This window comes from Anser anser (genome assembly GCF_964211835.1).
Source record: "Anser anser genome assembly, contig: HAP1_SCAFFOLD_32, whole genome shotgun sequence".
In the NCBI taxonomy this organism is placed as follows: domain Eukaryota; kingdom Metazoa; phylum Chordata; class Aves; order Anseriformes; family Anatidae; genus Anser; species Anser anser.
In genome coordinates this window covers 2,976,493-2,994,732 of record NW_028154148.1, presented here as the reverse complement: position 1 = coordinate 2,994,732, position 18,240 = coordinate 2,976,493, and the positions used below count along the sequence as shown (strand labels likewise).

The window sequence follows — 18,240 nt, the reverse complement described above, 5'->3', positions numbered from 1 at the left end:
CCTGCAGAGGAGGCAGCTCCTGCTCACTGCAAACGATCTGTGCTCCCCTCAAGCCTGCAGACACCTTCCAAAGGCAGGGGTTATCAGGGCTTTTGTAGCTCATAAAGATCAGCTAGGATAAAGCCTGAGAGGACCACAATGATGATGTTGGTGCAGTCTGTGGGCTGAGGTGTGGGAAGGGACTTTAGGAAGTTCATTGATGACATATTGGTCCCTCACTGCCATGTTCCAGGAGTCTCAGTCTCCTGCAAAATCCTGACAACTCATTACCATGAAACCTGCCTCCCCTCCACTGCAGGAATCTGAAAGCACATCCAACAGAAAAAGTCTTGCCTTTCAGGTAGCCCCTGCCTTGGTCTTTCTCTTGAAAAATGCAATCATAAATGCCATTCTCTAAAGCATTTTCTACTCATTTCTGGAGAAACAGAGAGACAACTGTCCCGACAGATGCTATCAGGCATCGGATGTGCCAGCTGTAGAAGACCCCTCTGGCAACCCCACCTGCATGGCCCTGCTGCCAGAGCCTCACGGTGCCAAGAGCCTGCAGATCTGTCCTGCCACACGCTGCCCTCTGTTGCTGCGCTCCTCACTGCCTCCAAGCCCTCTCTCCTTCTCTCCTGTCCCCGTGCCAGCTGCGGTCAGAGCCCCCAGCCCTGCTGCGCTGTGCACAGGAGCTGCTCCTGGGCAGAGCTGTCTCTCTGCAGCGTTGACCGCTTGCCACGAGCTCCCCTTGGACCCAGGAGCCCAGGCCAGCTCAGCAGCACAGCACCCGACCATGGCATCGCTTGCTCTGTGCCATTGGGCTCCCTCGAGGTGTCCCCAAGGCCTCAGGGCTGACAGCTCCCGAAGGCAGCAGGGTCTCTGCTGGGCTGTGGTGTCTGAAGCAGGCTGACATCATCGCCGACTGCTCCTCTTTGTAGAAGTCAGAGACTGATTTTTACAAGTGTGATTTGTGCTGTTGGACTGTGGTTGTCAAACACATTGTGCTTTAACCCGTCAGCCACCTTAGCACCACACAGATGTTAGTTGACACCCACACCCAAAAGATAATGGGTTGAAATAAAGGTAGTTTAAATGGACAGAAATTGAATAGATAGTAATAACTTTAACAATACTACTAATAAATAATAATAATTTTTATTTTTATTATTATTATATGTATAAAGCAAGTGATGCACAATGCAATTGCTCATCACCCACTGACCGATGCCCAACCTTTCCCCAAGCAGGGGTCCCCCTGAACCTGACCAGCCTGCATTAGGATCTCCTGTGCAGGTCCCTTGACCTTACTTTGGTTTAGGGCAATACAAGCTTTCAGAAGGATTAGGACTATTTTCTTCCCTTTCTCAAATACTTCTTGAGATGTGTTGCCCCATGTGAGGGCGACATCAATGTACTGGAGGTGTTCAGGAGCTTCCCTGTGTTCCAGGGCAGTCTGGATCAGCCCATGGCAAATGGTAGGGCTGTGTTTCTAGCCCTGGCGCAGTCCATTCCAGGTGGACAGGACGCCCCTCCAACTGAAAGCAAAGTGTGGCCTTCACACTGCTGCCAAAGGGATGGAGAAAAATGCATTAGCAATATTAATTGTGGCAGAGCGCTTGGCTGCCTTTGACTGCAGTTCGTACTGAATGAAGTTCTAGCATGCCCAGCACAGCAGCACTCAGCGGTGGTGTGACTTCATTCAGGCCACAGAAGCCCACCGTTCTCTTCCACTCACCATTAGAATTTTGCACTGTCCATAGGGGACTACTAAAGGGTGAGCAAGTGTTGCTGATCACCCCTTGGCTCTGCAGTCAATGAACCAGCTCATGCATGGGAATCAGGGAGTCTCTGTGAGTGCAATACTGCCTCAGGTGCGCTGTTGTGGTAGCGATTGGCACCTGCTGCCCATTGGCCATCAGCACCTGCACAGCAGAAGGGTCCTGTGAGAGAGTGGGCAAGGTAGACAACTGTTTGATGTCCTCCGTCTCCAAGGCAGCTATGCCAAAAGCCCACCAATACCCTTGTGGATCTTTGAAGTACCCCCTCCTGAAGTAGTCTGTGTTAAGGTTGCACAGAGCCTCCAGGCCAGTCCCAATGGGTCGCTTTTGCCACTCCTTCCCAGTTAGGCTCACTTCAGCCTCCAGTACAGTTAACTCTTGGGTTTGATGTGCCAGGCCAATACTCCTCAGAGTCCAATACACGCGATTGTCCCCTTCCTCCCCCTGGATGGAGGCTGGGCCCCTCTAGTCCTGCTCATAGTATTCATTACTCTGTTTGGAGGACTGTCTGATAGAAACTGGAGCAGTAATTTTCTCAGAAGAACCACTTTTTGTGAATGCTTTTCCTTGCGCTTCATGTATCCCTGCCTCTAGGGTGGAGGTAGGACAGATTTTTGCATCCCGTTTTCTCATGGTCTTTCCGTGGTCACACAGTTAAAACCACAGGGTGGCACATAGTATGCACGCACTACATTAACTTTCTTGAGCAGAGGGATGCTTACACCTGATAGCTGAGCTATTGGTTCATGCAGGTGGGGAGGAAGATGTATCTCTTGTAGTTCTAGCATCTCGTGAGAAAATTTCTCTCAAGACGAGATGCGGGCCCATAGGGAAGAAGAGAGACTTTCATTGTAATGCTGTAGTTGGCTACATCCAACTACATCCGACTCATCCATGTGGGTTCCTCTTGGTCTTTCCAGGTCATAACTGCCAATGAGCTGGCATATGGTGATGGTGCGCTCTGTACAAACTTCTGCCACATGGGTCATGGGCACTCGACTTCATCTGGAACTTTGGACAGCTGTTTGTTGTCTAGGTCACTATCAATCACCTTCAGCATGGCTAATTCCCTCAGGTACCGGATACCCCTCTCCATGTTGGTCCACTTTCCTGGTTGACATACAAGATCTTTCTTGAAGGGAGACCTTTCCTTGACGCCTGACAGGATTAAATTCCTTGTGCCCTTTTCCAATGGCTTTGTCAATCACTCCTTCTCTAGAGGGGGATCCCAGCTGCTTGGCTTCCCTGCCCTCTAATTCCAGGCTATTGGCCCTGTTCTCCCAGCACTGGGGCAGCCAGGTGACAATGTGCTCACCAAGATGATGGCCGAAATCTTTTCCCTTATCTCATAGCTTACCCTGGGAAAGGGATCACGTGGTTTCTGATGTTTAGGTGATTTCTTCTTCTTTGTCCTCCTGCTTCCATGGTGGCCCTTCTTTGGTGAAACCTGCCTTATCTTCTTCTTCCTCCTTTCTTGTCTGGGTAGGAGTTTCTTTCCTTTCTAAAGAAAAACTGACTTCCACACCCATTGTTTTCTCTTGCATAAAGAGGCAACCAATAGTGGCACAGGCTGGTTCTCTGGCCCAGCCATGGGGCCCATTTCAGGGGCTGGAGTGGCTGCAGGGCCCATCACAGGAGTTGTCCTGGCTGCAGGGCCTTTCAGAGGAGTTGGAGTGGCTGCAGGGCCTATAGCAGTTTTTGGAGTGTCTCTAGGGCCTGTCACAGGGGTTGGTTTAAATTTAGGCCCATCTCAGGGGGTGTGGTGCTTGAAGCAGACTGAAATCATCACCGACTGCCCTTCTCTGTACACAGGAGAGATGAATTTTACAAGTGCGATTTGTGCTATTAGAGTGTGGTTGTCAAACATGTTGTCCTTTAATCTGGCAAGTAGCTCAGCACCACACAGCAGTTAGCTCACACCAACCCCCCAAATGCTTATATGTTGAGATAAGGGCAGTTTAACGGACCGAAAGGGAAGAGAAATAATAATAACAGTAGCTTTTATGATGATGATGATTATGACGTTGATTGTTATTATTGTTGTTGTTGTTGTTATTGTTATTATTATTATTGTTATGTACAAAGCAAGCTGTGCACAGTGCAATTACTCATTACTTACTGTTGTCCAGCCCATCCCCAAATGGTAGAACATTGTGGTAACCTACCTGCACCTGCTCTTCTTTGACCTTCAACAGTTCCACAAACGGAAGGCTCCTCCCAGAGACTGGGCAAGGTAGACAACTCTTTAATATCCTCCGTCTCCAAGGCAGCTATCCCAAAACCCCACCTGTAACCTTTTGGATCTTTGAAGTACCCCCTCGTGGGGAAGTCTGTGTCAAGGTTTCATAGATCAACATTCTTCTTCCTCCTTTCTTTTCTGGGTAGTAGTTCTTTTCCATTCTAAGGAGCCTGATTTTCACACCCATTGTTTTCTCCTGCATATAGAAGCAACGGATACTGGCACAGGTTGGTGCTGTGGCCTAGTAAGACCAGACCTGGGGGGTCTGGTCTAGTCCCCAGACTAGACCTGGGGCCTGTCCCAGGGGCTGGAGCGGCTGCAGGACATGTCAGAGGTGTTGGAGTAGCTGCAGGGCCTGTCACAGGGGTTGGAGTGGCACTGACTGAGGCTCAGTAAGCACAGACCAAGTCCCAGCACATTCCAGTGATTTGTGTCCCTTTGGAATTGCCAAGGTGATAACACCTCCTTTTCAAGCACTTCTACAGTTTTTAAGGATTCTGTAGGTGCTCAGGGAGAAGTTCCAAAGCCCTGGAGGTGCCCACTGCTCTAGGTGCCTGCCCTTATCCTCCCACTCTCCCTGCCTCTCCTAACTCTCCTGCCTTGGGGCAGGTCTCTGGAGGGCATTCTTAAATAGTTGTGTATCCTTAAACGGAAGTTGAAACACATTCCAGAGACATCACAATAGGAGCATCCCAAGGATATTCTAAGCTTTGTAGAGCGAGTGTAATTAGCCTGGAGGAGAAGGGGGAGGTGAAGGAAAAAGGGGGACTGAATAAGTGGAGAAGTGTCCCTCCCTTTTTTCCCCCTAGATTGGCTCCCTAAAGCAAAAAGGTCAAGAGTGTAATTCTTAAGTTTCTGAGTGATGGTTCCTGAGGTATGGAGGTGGTGGCAATGCTCAGTAAAATAACACATTTGTCACATGACCAGACATTTTATAGAATCATAAGCCAGTGTTACACAACATAGCAAAATAACTTTAAACCAGCCCCAGAAATGATAAACAGCACAACGGGAACACATGCAGTAAGTAATGTGCTATACAACACATTTCTGAAAGCAAGCACAACAGACCTGAGATCCAAAACGTCGACATTGTGATCAGCACCTACTAAACTGGTCTAGTGCTTATAACAATTTAATTTTAGCACTCTCTGGTAAGATCTGTCATTATCTCAACCCTTCGTGCCCCACTCTGCGTGCCAAAAAGACTGCTGTGGCTTAACGCGGCAGTTCGAGTACATGGAATTATTTGAACAGGTCCAGAGGAGGGCCACAGAGATGGTCAAGAGGCTGGAGCACGTCTGCTGTGAAGGCATGCTGAGCAAGCTGGTACTGCTCATCCTGGAGAAGACAAAGCACTGGAGAAACCTTAGAACAACCTTGCAGTACTTCAAGAAGGCCTGCAGGAAAGCTGGGGAGACAGTCTTTGTCAGGGAGTGTAGTGATAGGACAAGGAGTAATGACCTTAAACTAAAAGAGGGTAGGTTTAAATTAGATATATGGAAGAAATTCTTTAGAATTCTTCAGAGGGATCTGGATAGGCTGGATTGCTGGGCTGAGGTGAATGGGATGAAGTTCAACAAGGCCAAGTGCAGGGTCCTGCAATTTGGCCGCAATAACTCCATGCAACGCTATAGGCTTGGGGCAGAGTGACTAGAAGACTGTGAAAAGGAAAGGGACCTGGGAATGTTGATTGATGCTCGGCTGAACATGAGCCAGCCGTGTGCCCAGGTGGCCAAGAAGGCCAACGGCAACCTGGCTTGTATAAGAAACAGCGCGGCCAGCAGGAGCAGGGAGGTGATTGTCCCCCTGTACTATGCTCTGGTGAGGCCGCACCTCGAGTACCGTGCTCGGTTTTGGGCCCCTCACTATGAGAAGGACATCGAGGCCCTGGAGTGTGTCCAGAGAAGGGCAACCAAACTGGTGAGGGGTCTGGAGCACAAGTCTTATGAAGAGTGGCTGGGATTGTTTAGTGTGGAGAAGAGGCTCAGGGGAGACTTTATTGCACTCTACAACTACCTGAAGAGATGTTGTGGTGAGGCGGGGGTCAGCCTCGTCTCTCAGATAACTAACGATAGGACTCAAGGAAATGGCCACAGGTTGCGCATGGGGAGATTTAGATTAGATGTCACGAAAGACTTCTTCTTTCAAAGAGTAGTCAGGCACTGGAATGGTCTGCCCAGGGAGGTGGTGGAGTCACCCACTGCCCCTCGCAGTGTTCAAGAAGCACCAGGACAAGGTGCTACGGTATCTGACTTAGTAGCTTAGTGGGTAGTAGTAGTGATAGGATGGTTGGACTAAATGATCCTTTCCAACTTTGTGTTTCTATGATTTCTATGATTTCTATGATAGGACAAGGGGAATGGTTTTAAACTTGAAGAGGGTAGATTTAGAGTAGATAGTCAGATGAAATTCTTGACTTGGAGGTGAGGCACTGGCAGTGGTTCTGTGGGTCCAGAGGTCACCCAGAGGGAGTTTGGATCAGCCCATGCCCTTGTGTTTGAAGGAACAGCTGGGGAGAGTGGAGAGGCACCAGTGAAATCCTGGCAATACCAGAGTGAGAGCCAGGTGGGGAAGAGAAGTGGCTGTCTGCAGCCTTCAGAGAGGTGTGGGACAGCACAGGAAAGCCTGCAGAGGAGAAGGCAGAGGGCTCTGACAAGAATGGAAGGCCGCAGCAGCACTGACATCTTTGTCTCCGCAGCCATGGCTTATGAGGAGATGTGTTATACTCATGGCACTGGGACCATGTATTTTCCTTTCAACCATGTGCAAACACTGGGAGGTTTCATACCATTGTCCTTCACATGATCTTATGGGCATCGTCCCCTACCCCACAGACCCCAGGAAGAGCCCTGAGTGAGACATGGGGGTGCAGGATCTGTCCTCCAGTGGCTAGGGTCAGGTCTTGGCCCTTCTGCTTCACCAAAACCAACCAAGACTTTTCTCAGCACAGCGCTTTGCCTGTCTGTAATCACGGCCTCCAGTTAGCTGCCCTAACAAGTCCCTGGGGAGGCTTTGTTAGTAACAGACTAGAATAGCCAACAGAGTGTATAGTGTACTCTAATACTACAGGATAGAGTAACCAACAGAGGTGAGACAGGTACTCTGAGATCATGAAAGGCATCAGATAGCTGATCCCAGTTAGATGACTGATATGGGGATGTCAGGAGTAGCCTGGCAAGGAGATATGTGAGATTTGGGGGTGGGAGGAGGAAGGGAAGAGGAGCTTGGAAGCTTCCTTTCTAGAGGTTAGAGGGTTCATGTAATGTTGATGCTGTAACACTGACTTCAAACAGTCTTCTGTGTCCCTTACACTATTTTCAACAGTAACAGTAATCCCTCAACATAAACATTAGTCCACCACCCTGACAGGAATCCACTACTCTAATTCAGAACTCAAAGTATCACTTTTAGGAAAACTCTGCCCATAGCCCCTTTCCCTTACCTTTCCTTTCTTGCTCACCCTAATCACTGCCCTTAACACTAACATTGAAACGCTCTATTTAAACCCAGACTTTTTGAGAAACCTAAGCAAAACCGTTAACCATAGTGCATGCCCATACCCTAACCAGAGACCTGACTCCACAAACAGAAATCCAAAAACACCCACTAAAACTTTGCTTAATCTCTAACCGAGAAAGTGAAAAACAGGTACCGAGGGGGCTCTCTATGTCAGCTGCGTCTCCCCTAGGTCAGCTCTGCCTCAGGATCTCCTGCCCCAGCAGGAGGAATGTGGCTGGGGCAGTGACTGGGAGGTCACTTCTGTCTCTGCAGCTGATAGGGCAGCAGCAGGAACGTGTCACGCAAAGGGACTGTGAGGTCCCTTGTGTCTGGAGGTGGCAGGTCAGCCTTGGCTTCTCCCTGGGGTCTGCACTTTGGGGCTGACATCTGCCAGTGGCCCTGCTAGGCCAGCAGAAGGCCCCTGCTTGGCATGCTGCCTGTGGGATCCCCTCTGCCTCCATCCCCAGGAGGACCCAGACACAAAGAAGGCCCGCACAGGGGTTGTCCTGTCCCTTCTGCTTGAGTCCACGACTGGACAGCAGGAGGCACAAGGCTTGGCTGTGTCTAGCCAAGAAGCTGCAAGGCCAGCAGCAGGCCCAGGCCTTGGAAGATGCTGGTGAGGTGACTTCTGTCTGTTTGGCTGACAGGCCGCAAGGAGCCTGATGAGTTGGGATGCCTGCTTCAGGAGTGGTTTCCACCCTGATGGAGCTTTCCTTGGTAGTAGGAAAGAGCAGGAGAGAAAAAAGTGCCACAGAATTCACTTTGGAATGTTGGCACTCACCATGAGGAGGAGGAAAAGTCCACGGGAACATCTGGTCTTGCTGCTAGAGCCTGAGGCAAAGAAGACATTAAGTGCCTCAGCCTTTACCTCATCTCTTGTCACCAGGTTTACCCCCACATCCATTAAAGGATGATGAGTCTTCTTAATCCTCCTTTATTAAAGTGTTTATATAAACGGTTTTTATTGTCTTTGACAGTAATACACAGATTGAGCTCTACCAGCGCTTTGGCCCTTCTAACTTTGACCTGCACAGCCCCATAACATTCCGGACACAGCTCCAGACAAACTGACAGCATGCATGAGAAGGAAGCACAGAGGAGGTGGAACCTGGCAGCCTTCCATCCCCTGCCCTTCTGTGACTCTGTGCTGCGATTCCATTCAGCTGGTTACTCCTGTGTTATCCAAACCTTCCTGCAGCTCCTCATGCCGCTGTCTTGTCAGAGAAAGCACAATCACACGAAGGTTGAACTGTCTGCCTGCAGATGTTAACAGCTGACAGACTGCAGCATCCATGTGGGAGAACCCTGAGAAACTGCAGGATGTTGCCTACGGAAACATTGTGGCATTTACAAGGAGAAGAGCCCAGTCCTGCACCAGAAGAACAATAACCCCACACATCAGGGCAGACTGGGACAAGCTGAGTGAGCAGTGCCCAGGAGGAGGAGGGCCTGGGCACCATGCGGGATGCCATACGAGCAGTGGTGCTGCTCCCCAGGAACCAGGCCAGCTCCCTACAGAGCTGCCTTACGAGGAGCATGGCCACCAAGAAGATGTGAGTTATCAGACTCAGCTCAGATCCTGTGAGATACCACACGGACAAGGGTCTGCAGCCAGCAAGGAAACAGGTACAGGTCTGGAAGTCCCTAGGACAGCCTCGTGTGGAGAGCAGCAAGGGCTGTGGCAAGGCTGAGAGTCCCAACAGGACCCAGGGCTTTGTGTCCATGGCTCTGGCTGTTGTCTCTGCCACTGAGGCCTAGGAGGAGACAGCTTATCGGTAAAGCACCAGGGCCTCATTGCCTCCTCGCCCCCACCCATGAACCAGGCAGGGCTCGTACCCTTCTCCTGCACTTGGCCATGCACATCCCCATCTCCTCCTGCCCCACAAAGAGCCCTGAGCAAGGTGTGAGAGGAACAGGTCTCTCTTCCAGGGTTCCAGGGGTCAAGGCCTGACCCTTGTGCTTGGTGAAACTCACCCAGTTTGCAAAAGGGACATCAGGGTCACCTTCACACTGCCTTTGTCTCCTTGTCCTCACTGCCTCCAATGCTCTGCTCTAACGAGCTCCAAGGGAGGCTGTGTCAGTGCTGGCCCTCAGGGGGACACTGCAGGAAACTTGCCTCTGACTTGGACTTGTTGAGAGATGGCTTCAATTGTCTCTCAGTGCCTGAGGTTCGTGGGCTCCTCAGCAAAGCCCCCCGAGGGGGGATTCCAATGCCTTGGGCTGGGCATGTGGTGCTGAGCTGGGCCGGGCTCCTGGGACAGAGAGAGCTCGTGGCAAGAGGGCCGTGGTGCAGAGAGACAGCTCTGCCCAGGAGCAGCTCCTGTGCACAGCGCAGCAGGGCTGGGGGCTCTGACCGCAGGCACCCAGGCAGAAAGGGATTCCAGGCAGCCTGGAGGGTGCGGGCAGAGGAGAGCTCAGTGCAGGAGAAACCTTCACAGCCCTGCACACGGTAAGTCTCTGGCTGCAGGACAGTGCAAGGGAGGCTCCTGGAATGGGCTCCTGGGTCCAGGACATCTCTGCCTTGCCAGGAGCTGCCAGGATATCTCTCATGGCTTGTGCAGTGTGGAGGAGAAGGTGCTGCAGGGCATCCCTGGGCAGAGCAAGCAGAGGGCAGGGGCTGCCTGCGAAGAGAAGGCACTTTCTGCAGTCTCTGCCTGCATTTTCCTTCTCTAATACTTGGGTAGGCTCTGTGTTAACAGAGTTGTAGGGATTGCACAGATGATGGAAATTCCTGTTTCAATGAACCGAGACAATTAATCCTATCCCCAAATTCCTACCATACGACAAGGAGCACATTCCCAACGCTTCTTGCACTCCAGAGCTCTTTTCCCTCTGCTGGCTGTGCCGGGCAGATGGCACAGGGGTGTGAGGACAGGCTCTACCTCACCGACACCGCAGCCTCGGCACCGCGTTGGGTCCGCCCTGCCTGCCCATGCCTGCTTCTCTGCCTTGCCCAGCGTGGCAGCTGCTGGTGCCTGATTCTGACAGGGAGTGCTGTGCACAGAGGGTGAGGCAGGAGGAGATGCTCCCTGCTCTCTCCGGCCAGACACGCACGATCCACCTGCTGCTTTTGTCTCCTGGGTGTTGGACAGGGAAGACGCACATGGAGTCACACAGCCAAACACCCCTCACTCAACCGAGGGAGCCCCTTCCCAGGAACCTGCCCTCTTGGGACCTCCAATGGAGCAGAGCAGGCTCATTGGGAGCTGCTGGGCAGAGGCAGCTGCAGTGTACAGGACACTCAGCAAGCACAGAGCAGGGCTCCAGACAGGGAGACAGACAGAGGTCCTCTTGGAAACAGGGAATGTAAGGCTTTAATTGGGAATTAACTGAATTATACTCACAGACTTTACTCATAACAGTCTTTTTTTTTTTTTTTTTTGTCATTTGGCAGTGCCATGACCAAAGCCAGTAAATGCCCAACACCAGCTCTGTGAGCGAGTTCCTCCTGCTGGCATTCGCAGACATGCGGGAGCTGCAGCTCCTGCACTTCGGGCTCTTCCTGGGCATCTACCTGGCTGCCCTCCTGGGCAACGGCCTCATCCTCACCGCCGTAGCCTGCGACCACCGCCTCCACACCCCCATGTACTTCTTCCTCCTCAACCTCGCCCTCCTCGACCTGGGCTGCATCTCCACCACTCTCCCCAAAGCCATGGCCAATGCCCTCTGGGACACCAGGACCATCTCCTACCAAGGGTGTGCTGCACAGGTCTTTTTCTTTCTCTTCTTCATATCAGCAGAATATTCAGTTCTCACTGTCATGTCCTATGACCGCTACGTTGCCATCTGCAAGCCCCTGCACTACGGGAGCCTCGTGGGCAGCAGAGCTTGTGCCCAGATGGCAGCAGCTGCCTGGGGCAGTGGCTTTCTCAATGCTGTCCTGCACACGGCCACTACATTTTCCCTGCCCCTCTGCCAAGGTAATGAGCTTGATCAGTTCTTCTGTGAAATCCCTCAAATCCTCAAGCTCTCCTGTTCCGAGTCATTCCTCAGGGAGGTTGGGCTTAATGTAGCTAGTGTCTGTTTAGCATTTGGCTGTTTTGTTTTTATTGTGCTGTCCTATGTGCAGATCTTCAGGGCAGTGCTGAGGATGCCCTCTGAGCAGGGCCGGCACAAAGCCTTTTCCACGTGCCTCCCTCACCTGGCCGTGGTCTCCCTATTTATCAGTACTGGCATGTTTGCCTACCTGAAGCCCCCCACCATGTCCTCCACATCCCTGGACCTGGTTGTGGCAGTTCTGTACTCGGTGGTTCCTGCTGCCATGAACCCCCTCATCTACAGCAGAGAAACAAGGAGCTCAAGGATGCATTGAGGAAACTCTTTGGATACATGTTTCTTCATCATTAATAATGGGCGCAAAGTCCTAACAGGACACTTTATTTATTTATTTTTTCTTTTCTGAATAAGTGTTAGAACAGCCTTACTTTACTTACTTACTTACTTACTTTACTGTTTTCTGAACCTTGTGATTTTCATTCAGTAATGATCTATTTAGTATCCTGTGTGTTTATCATTGTATTTTAGTTTTGAACCAAGTATCTCATGTACTTGTGGAAATGGGATTCCCGTTTAGATAAAGACAAAACAGAGTCGAGCAGAAATTCATTGGTCTCACCTTCCAACCCTTCCCATCTTTTCTGGAGCTGGGGGAGCATCCCCAGCACGCAGGAGGGGCTCAGGGCCCAGAGCCCAGCTGCCACAGGGAGGAGCAGCCCCGCTGGCCCTCGCGGCTGCCCCTCACTGCCCGCTGGGCTCTGCCTCTCTGCTGCCTTCGGGTCGGGGCTGCTGCTTCCCTGGAGCCATGGCCATGGCCAGCAGCAGGACGTGGCCTTTCCACTGCTGCTCTCTTTTGCTTCCACATTGTGCTTCTTGTATTTGGATAAGCCCTGAGATCTCATGTATGTTGGTGACAGTCCTGTTATCTCTACACTGGCATCTCTTCAATGTCTCTGCACGCCTCTTGCAAACCTGCTTTCAGGAATACACCCAAGGAGCTGCTTCCTGAACAGACCTCTTGCTTTTCTGGGCCTCACAATGGATCAGAACCCCAGCATGATCAGTGAAGGACCAAGGGCTGGACCAGGAACTCCTTTCTTGCTTGCCTATGGCCCAGCAAACAAGAACTGGCCCTTGAATTATCTGCTTGGGACTGTCCCAGTGGTGCTGGGTCTGCTGGCAAATGGCATCCTGGAGAGGAATCTGGAGCTGCTGTGTGCCTGCGCCAGGCCTCTTGTGCTGGCCTGGGGAGCGGGGCTAGCCGTGCGGGGCACAGGCACTCTGTGCTGGGGATGTCCCAGGCAGGAGAGCAGGGCTCCTGCAGCTTCACGGCCCTCCATCTCCTGAGCCGTGGCTGGCCCCAGCGCGGGGGCTGCTGGGGAGGCCCAGAGCCGCCTTTGTGCCAGCAGCTGCGGTGCCTTGCGAGGGGCTGGGGCTGTGCTGGCCGTGCCCAGAGCCCTGCAGCAGCCTGCGGTGGGCACTGGCCTGGGGCCAGCCCAGCCTGCGCTGCTGGGCTGGGGAGAGGTCCGGGAGGTGGGGAGGGGTGGGCAGGGGCTGGGCTGGGCTGGGCAGTGCCCGGCAGAGGGCACCAGCAGCGTCAGGGAGCGGTGGCAGCATGCAGGGGAGGGCTCCCAGCAGGGCTTGGTGCTGCAGAGCCAGGGCTGGGGAAGGGAGCCCCGAGCTGCAGGGGCAGGGGACACGAGGCCGCTCGGGGCCCTTGCTGGCCTGGGCAGAGCAGGAAGGGGGCCCAGGGCATTCATCCCCTCACCGCAGCCTGCCACAACCTGCACGGCGCTCATGGAGCGTCCAGGGCCAGGCTCTGCCCTGTGGTGCGCAGGGAGAGGGCAAAGCCTCTCTGAAAAAGAGGCTGAAAGTGAAAAAGGTCCCTCCCCTGCCCCGTGGGGTGACATGGCCAGGGTGGGACAAGTTACCTTTATATGATGTAGTTCTCGTATAATTTGCATTGGTGCTGGCACAAAAAGACAGCTCCTTCACCAGTGATGTACATCCTTCTTTATGTCAGGACACAACTCAATGTCCTTCACACTGCTTTTCTCACAGATGAACTGGATTAGGTCTCCTTGATTACTCTGAGGCACAGTGCAGTGCCTTTTGCCTTCTGCTACTCCAGCACAATATGTGTGACTTTCCCTTACTCTGCGCATTGACCTGGCGGGTCATGTCACATTTTTCACTTTCAAAACCTTAGCTGGACGGGGACCATTTCCGAAGTGAGACAAGCTGATGGGTTCTGGCTCAGCCATTTGAAGCATGATATACTTGAGTTTTTCAGCCAGAATTTGCTAGAGATGACCCAGGAATGTAAATGAGTTTTCAAGTGTCTTGTAGGAATATGGGGTATCATGGGTAAAGTAGGAATAAGAATATCATGGGTTTCCAACGGCCATTTCAAATCTAGAGCAGTCCCAGGAACCCACTGAAGAAGGGGTTTGTCTTTGAAGGAGTTTCCTGTGCTGGGCTGGGCTGCAGTTTCAAGGAGAAAGAGCACTGCTGGCAGAGGAGGTGCCCTGGGAACTCCACCTGGCTCCACCTCATTTTCCCAAAGGGCTCCGGTCTCCTGTAGGTCTTTTCTGACATCTGCCCATCCAGGGAAGTGCCTCAAACACAACGGGGCCACAGGAGGTTTTCCCTGGTTATGCTTATTGTCAGACAGCAAAGCTCTGCCTCAATACCCAGTAATTTTTTTTAGTACTTAACTAATAAAGCAACAACTCATCAGCTCAAATGATTCAATCCCTTCCGTTAAATGCCTCACATGAATGATAATTTCTATCATGAAGAAACGTTAATTTTCAGGATTTATATTCATCGCAGGAGAAGAAATACTGGTGTTCACCTGTGCTTGCATTGTCATCGCTTTGTCTACCATGGTGTACTCCCTCATCTTCCAGGCACAAAACCTGACTTGATTACATAGACCCTTCTGAATGTCCCCTTTCCAGCTGCCTGTCTGGACCTATGCACTTCCCATGGTTCTCCTGCTTTGCCCTCCCCTTACTCTTTGATCATTCAGACCGCTCTCACCAACCCAGTTGCTGCTTTGAGTTTCAGTGAGTTCCAGCTCGCCCATCTCTCAGCACTCTGTCTAATGGTTTCCTTAGCAAGAAACTCATCATTTATCATTGAATTACTATGATATGGATTAATATTAACACAATTATTCTAAATTTCCTATTAATCAGTGCAAAACAGATCATGTACAGTCATCCTTTTGGAAGGTAAACTTCACTGGAGGCAAAACAATGAGGAACTTGAACTTTTTTTTTTTTTTTGAAAATTGCAGCACGATTTCCTGCTGCTTGCTTTTAAATAGGAAAAACCCTGCTCTTCCAGCCTAAGCAGGGCTGTATCCCTTGACCAATATCTATAGGAAAATGATGCTCCAAACTGAAATGCAACATAGTTCAGCCTTTAAAATGAGGAAAGATTTCTATTAGATGCTCTTTGAAATCTTCCTCCTTAACTACACCATGAAAGCTCTCCAATTAGCTGAACAAGTCTTGAAGACATGAAGAAAACTATGGGAGAGATATGGCTCCTTAGGAGATTATGTGTTTTAATGAGTTCCACGGTGTATTTTAGTGCTGAGTCAATGAAACCTGGGTACTGAGAGGAGAATGATGCAACTGCTTGAGAAAGTAAAGTCAGAAGGAAAAGTTGAAGTGACTTGGAGTATTAATGGGCCCCACTGAGGGCTGTTCCTAACAAAGCCTCCCCAGGGACTAGTTAGGGCAGATCATTGGAGGCCATGATTCCAGACAGGCAAAGCGCTGTGCTGAGAAAAGTCTTGGTTGGTTTTGGTGAAGCAGAAGGGCCAAGGCCTGACCCCAGCCACTGGGAGGGGAGATCCTGCACCCCCCCGTCTGGCTCAGGGCTCTTCTTGGGGTCTGTATGATGTGGTGGACAGTGTGATGCCACGAGAAGAACTTCATTAGAACACCTGCCCACCCCTGCACAGGGTATCAAGGAAGCAGTGAGGCCCCATTGCAATGACTCTATCTCATCTCCTCAGAAGCTCTAGCCAAAGGGACAAAAACGTCAGGGCTGTTGGGGCCTTCCATTCCTGCCAGCACCCTCTGCCTTCTCCTCTGCAGGCTTTCTTTTGCCCTATTTCCCTGAAATCTGCAGACACCCACCTCTGTTCACCACCTTGCTCTCATCCCGGCATTTCCATCATTTCAGCAATGTCTCATCAACCCTCACCAGCTGTTCCTTGAAACACAAAGCTAGGGTCTGATCTTTGAGTGACCTCTAGCACCACAGCACGACACTTTGAGGGACATTTCTTCCTCCCTGTGGCCAGTGCCAACCTTCCAAGGTGCACTTTGTGGCACTTTCTTCTCTCCTGCTCTTTCCTTCTACCAAAGAAAGCTCCATCAGGGTGGAAACCACTCCTGAAGCAGGCATCCCAACCCATCAGGCTCCTTGTGGCCTGTCAGCCAAGCAGACAGAAGTCACCTCACCAGCATCTCCCAAGGCCTGGGCCTGCTGCTGGCCTTGCAGCTTCTTGGCTAGACACAGCCAAGCCTTGTGCCTCCTGCTGTCCAGTCCTGGCCTCAAGCAGAAGGGACAGGACAACCCCTCTGCAGGCCTTCTTTCTGTCTGGGTCCTCCTGGGGATGGAGGCAGAGGGGATCCCACAGGCAGCATGCCAAGCAGGGGCCTTCTGCTGGCCTAGCAGGGCCACTGGCAGATGTCAGACCCAAAGTGCCGATCCCAGGGAGAAGCCAAGGGTGACCTGCCACCTCCAGACACAAGGGACCTCACAGGCCCTTTGCGTGACACGTTCCTGCTGCTGCCCTATCAGCTGCAGAGACAGAAGTGACCTCCCAGTCACTGCCCCAGTCACATTCCTCCTGCTGGGACAGGAGATCCTGAGGCAGAGCTCACCTAGGGGAGTCATAGCTGACCTACAGCGCCCACTCAGTACATGTTTTTCACTTTCTGGGTTAGAGTTGTAACAAAGTTTTAGTGGGAGTGTTCGGTGTTCTGCTTCTGGTGTCAGGTCTGTAGTTAAGGCATGGACAAGCTCTATGGTTTAGGGTTTTATTTAGGTCTCCCAAGAAGTCTAGGTTTAAAGAGAGCATTTTAATGCTAGTGTTAAGGGAAGGCATTAGGGTTAGCAAGAGAGAAAACTGATTCCTGTCACAGTGATGTAGTAGTATTTAGGTTTATGGATTAAAAGTCCTGGTTCAAGTAATGTAAGGGCCATACATGACTGTTTTAAGTCAGTGTTACCGCAACATCTACATTACATGAACCCTCTTAGCTCTACGAAACATTAAGATTCTGCTGGCCAAGCTCTTCTTCCCACCCCAAAATCTCACATCTCTCTTGTCCAGGCTGCTCCTGACCTCCCCATACCTTATTGGGATCAGCTTTCTGATGACATTCTTGATCGCAGAGTATCTGTCTCACCTCTGTTGGCGACTCTATTCTTGAGACAGAAGTGGCGTTGTTGTTAGGAGGGAAAAGGGCACAAAGGTCTTTAGTAGCATCCTCCAAAATGTGCCCATCAGCTCTGCACCTCCACCAAATTATGCTTGTTGTGGTTTAACCCAGCCGGCAGCTAAACACCACACAGCCGTTCGCTCACCCTCCCCCCTCCCTCTCTCGGATGGGGGAGAGAAGCGGGAAAGTGAAGCCTGTGATTGAGATAAAGACAGTTTATTAAGGCAGGAATATAATAATAACAATAATAATAATAATACTATTACTAATAATAATGCGTACAAAACAAGTGATGCACAATGCAATTGCTCACCACCCACTGACCGATGCCCAGCCTATCCCTGAGCAGGCGGCCCCCCCACCCCGGATAGCCACCCCTATATATTGTTTAGCATGACGTCAGATGGTATGGAATACCCCTTTGGCCAGTTTGGGTCAGCTGTCCTGGGTCTGTCCCCTCCCAGCTCCTGCTGCACCCCCAGCCTGCTCGCTGGCAGGACAGAGCGAGAAGCTGAAAAGTCCTTGGCCTGGTGTAAGCACTGCTCTGCAACAATTAAAACATTAGCATGTTATCAGCGCTCTTCTCATCCTAATCCAAAACATAGCACCCTACCAGCTACTAGGAGGAAAATTAACTCTCTCCTAACTGGAACCAGGACAGATATCCACCCCTTATTCCATACCATTTATGTCATGCTCAGGTTACACTCTTTCCAATACCTTGTAATTAATCACCATTTTCATCTATGATATATAACAACGATGGTAGTGATGACATACAGTATTATATAATAATTAACATACTACAATTCAACTCATGGGCTATTCTTACCCAGTATAAAATCCCCTTGAGGTACACACCGGACCTCCCCATTCTTTTGCATTACCCACCAAGTGCATCCAGGTCCCTGAGCAAAAGCAATCCCACGAATGGGTTTGCCTTTTCCTGAGGCAGGAGTAGCCCAGACTGGTTTACCCAGCATGTTTCTTACGTGCACTACAGGAACTTTATCCCCTTCTACAGTGCGTAACAGGCTTGATTGGGCAGGTCCAGCTCGGTTGGCAGATCCCCTAGTATTGACTAACCAGGTGGCCTTTGACAAATGTGTATCCCAATTTTTGAATGTCCCAGCACCCATTGCTTTCAGTGTAGTCTTCAACAGTCCATTGTATCATTCAACTTTTCCAGAGGCTGGTGCATGATAGGGGATGTGATACACCCACTCAATACCATGTTCTTTGGCCCAAGTGTCTATAAGGTTGTTTCGCAAAT

General features: G+C 51.0%; 1 protein-coding gene and 1 pseudogene across 2 annotated transcripts in view; one reads left to right on the top strand and one right to left on the bottom strand.

The window, feature by feature from the left end:
- LOC310890629 (olfactory receptor 14C36-like) overlaps positions 1 to 18,240 on the bottom strand; it is a gene marked incomplete at its 5' end in the record, with an annotated part of 63,080 nt that overhangs the window by 34,994 nt on the left and 9,846 nt on the right. The gene's annotated exons all lie outside the window — the stretch shown is intronic.
- LOC310890632 (olfactory receptor 14C36-like) lies at positions 10,148 to 13,484 on the top strand (annotated as a pseudogene). Its single transcript has one exon. The product of its transcript is annotated as an olfactory receptor 14C36-like (transcript).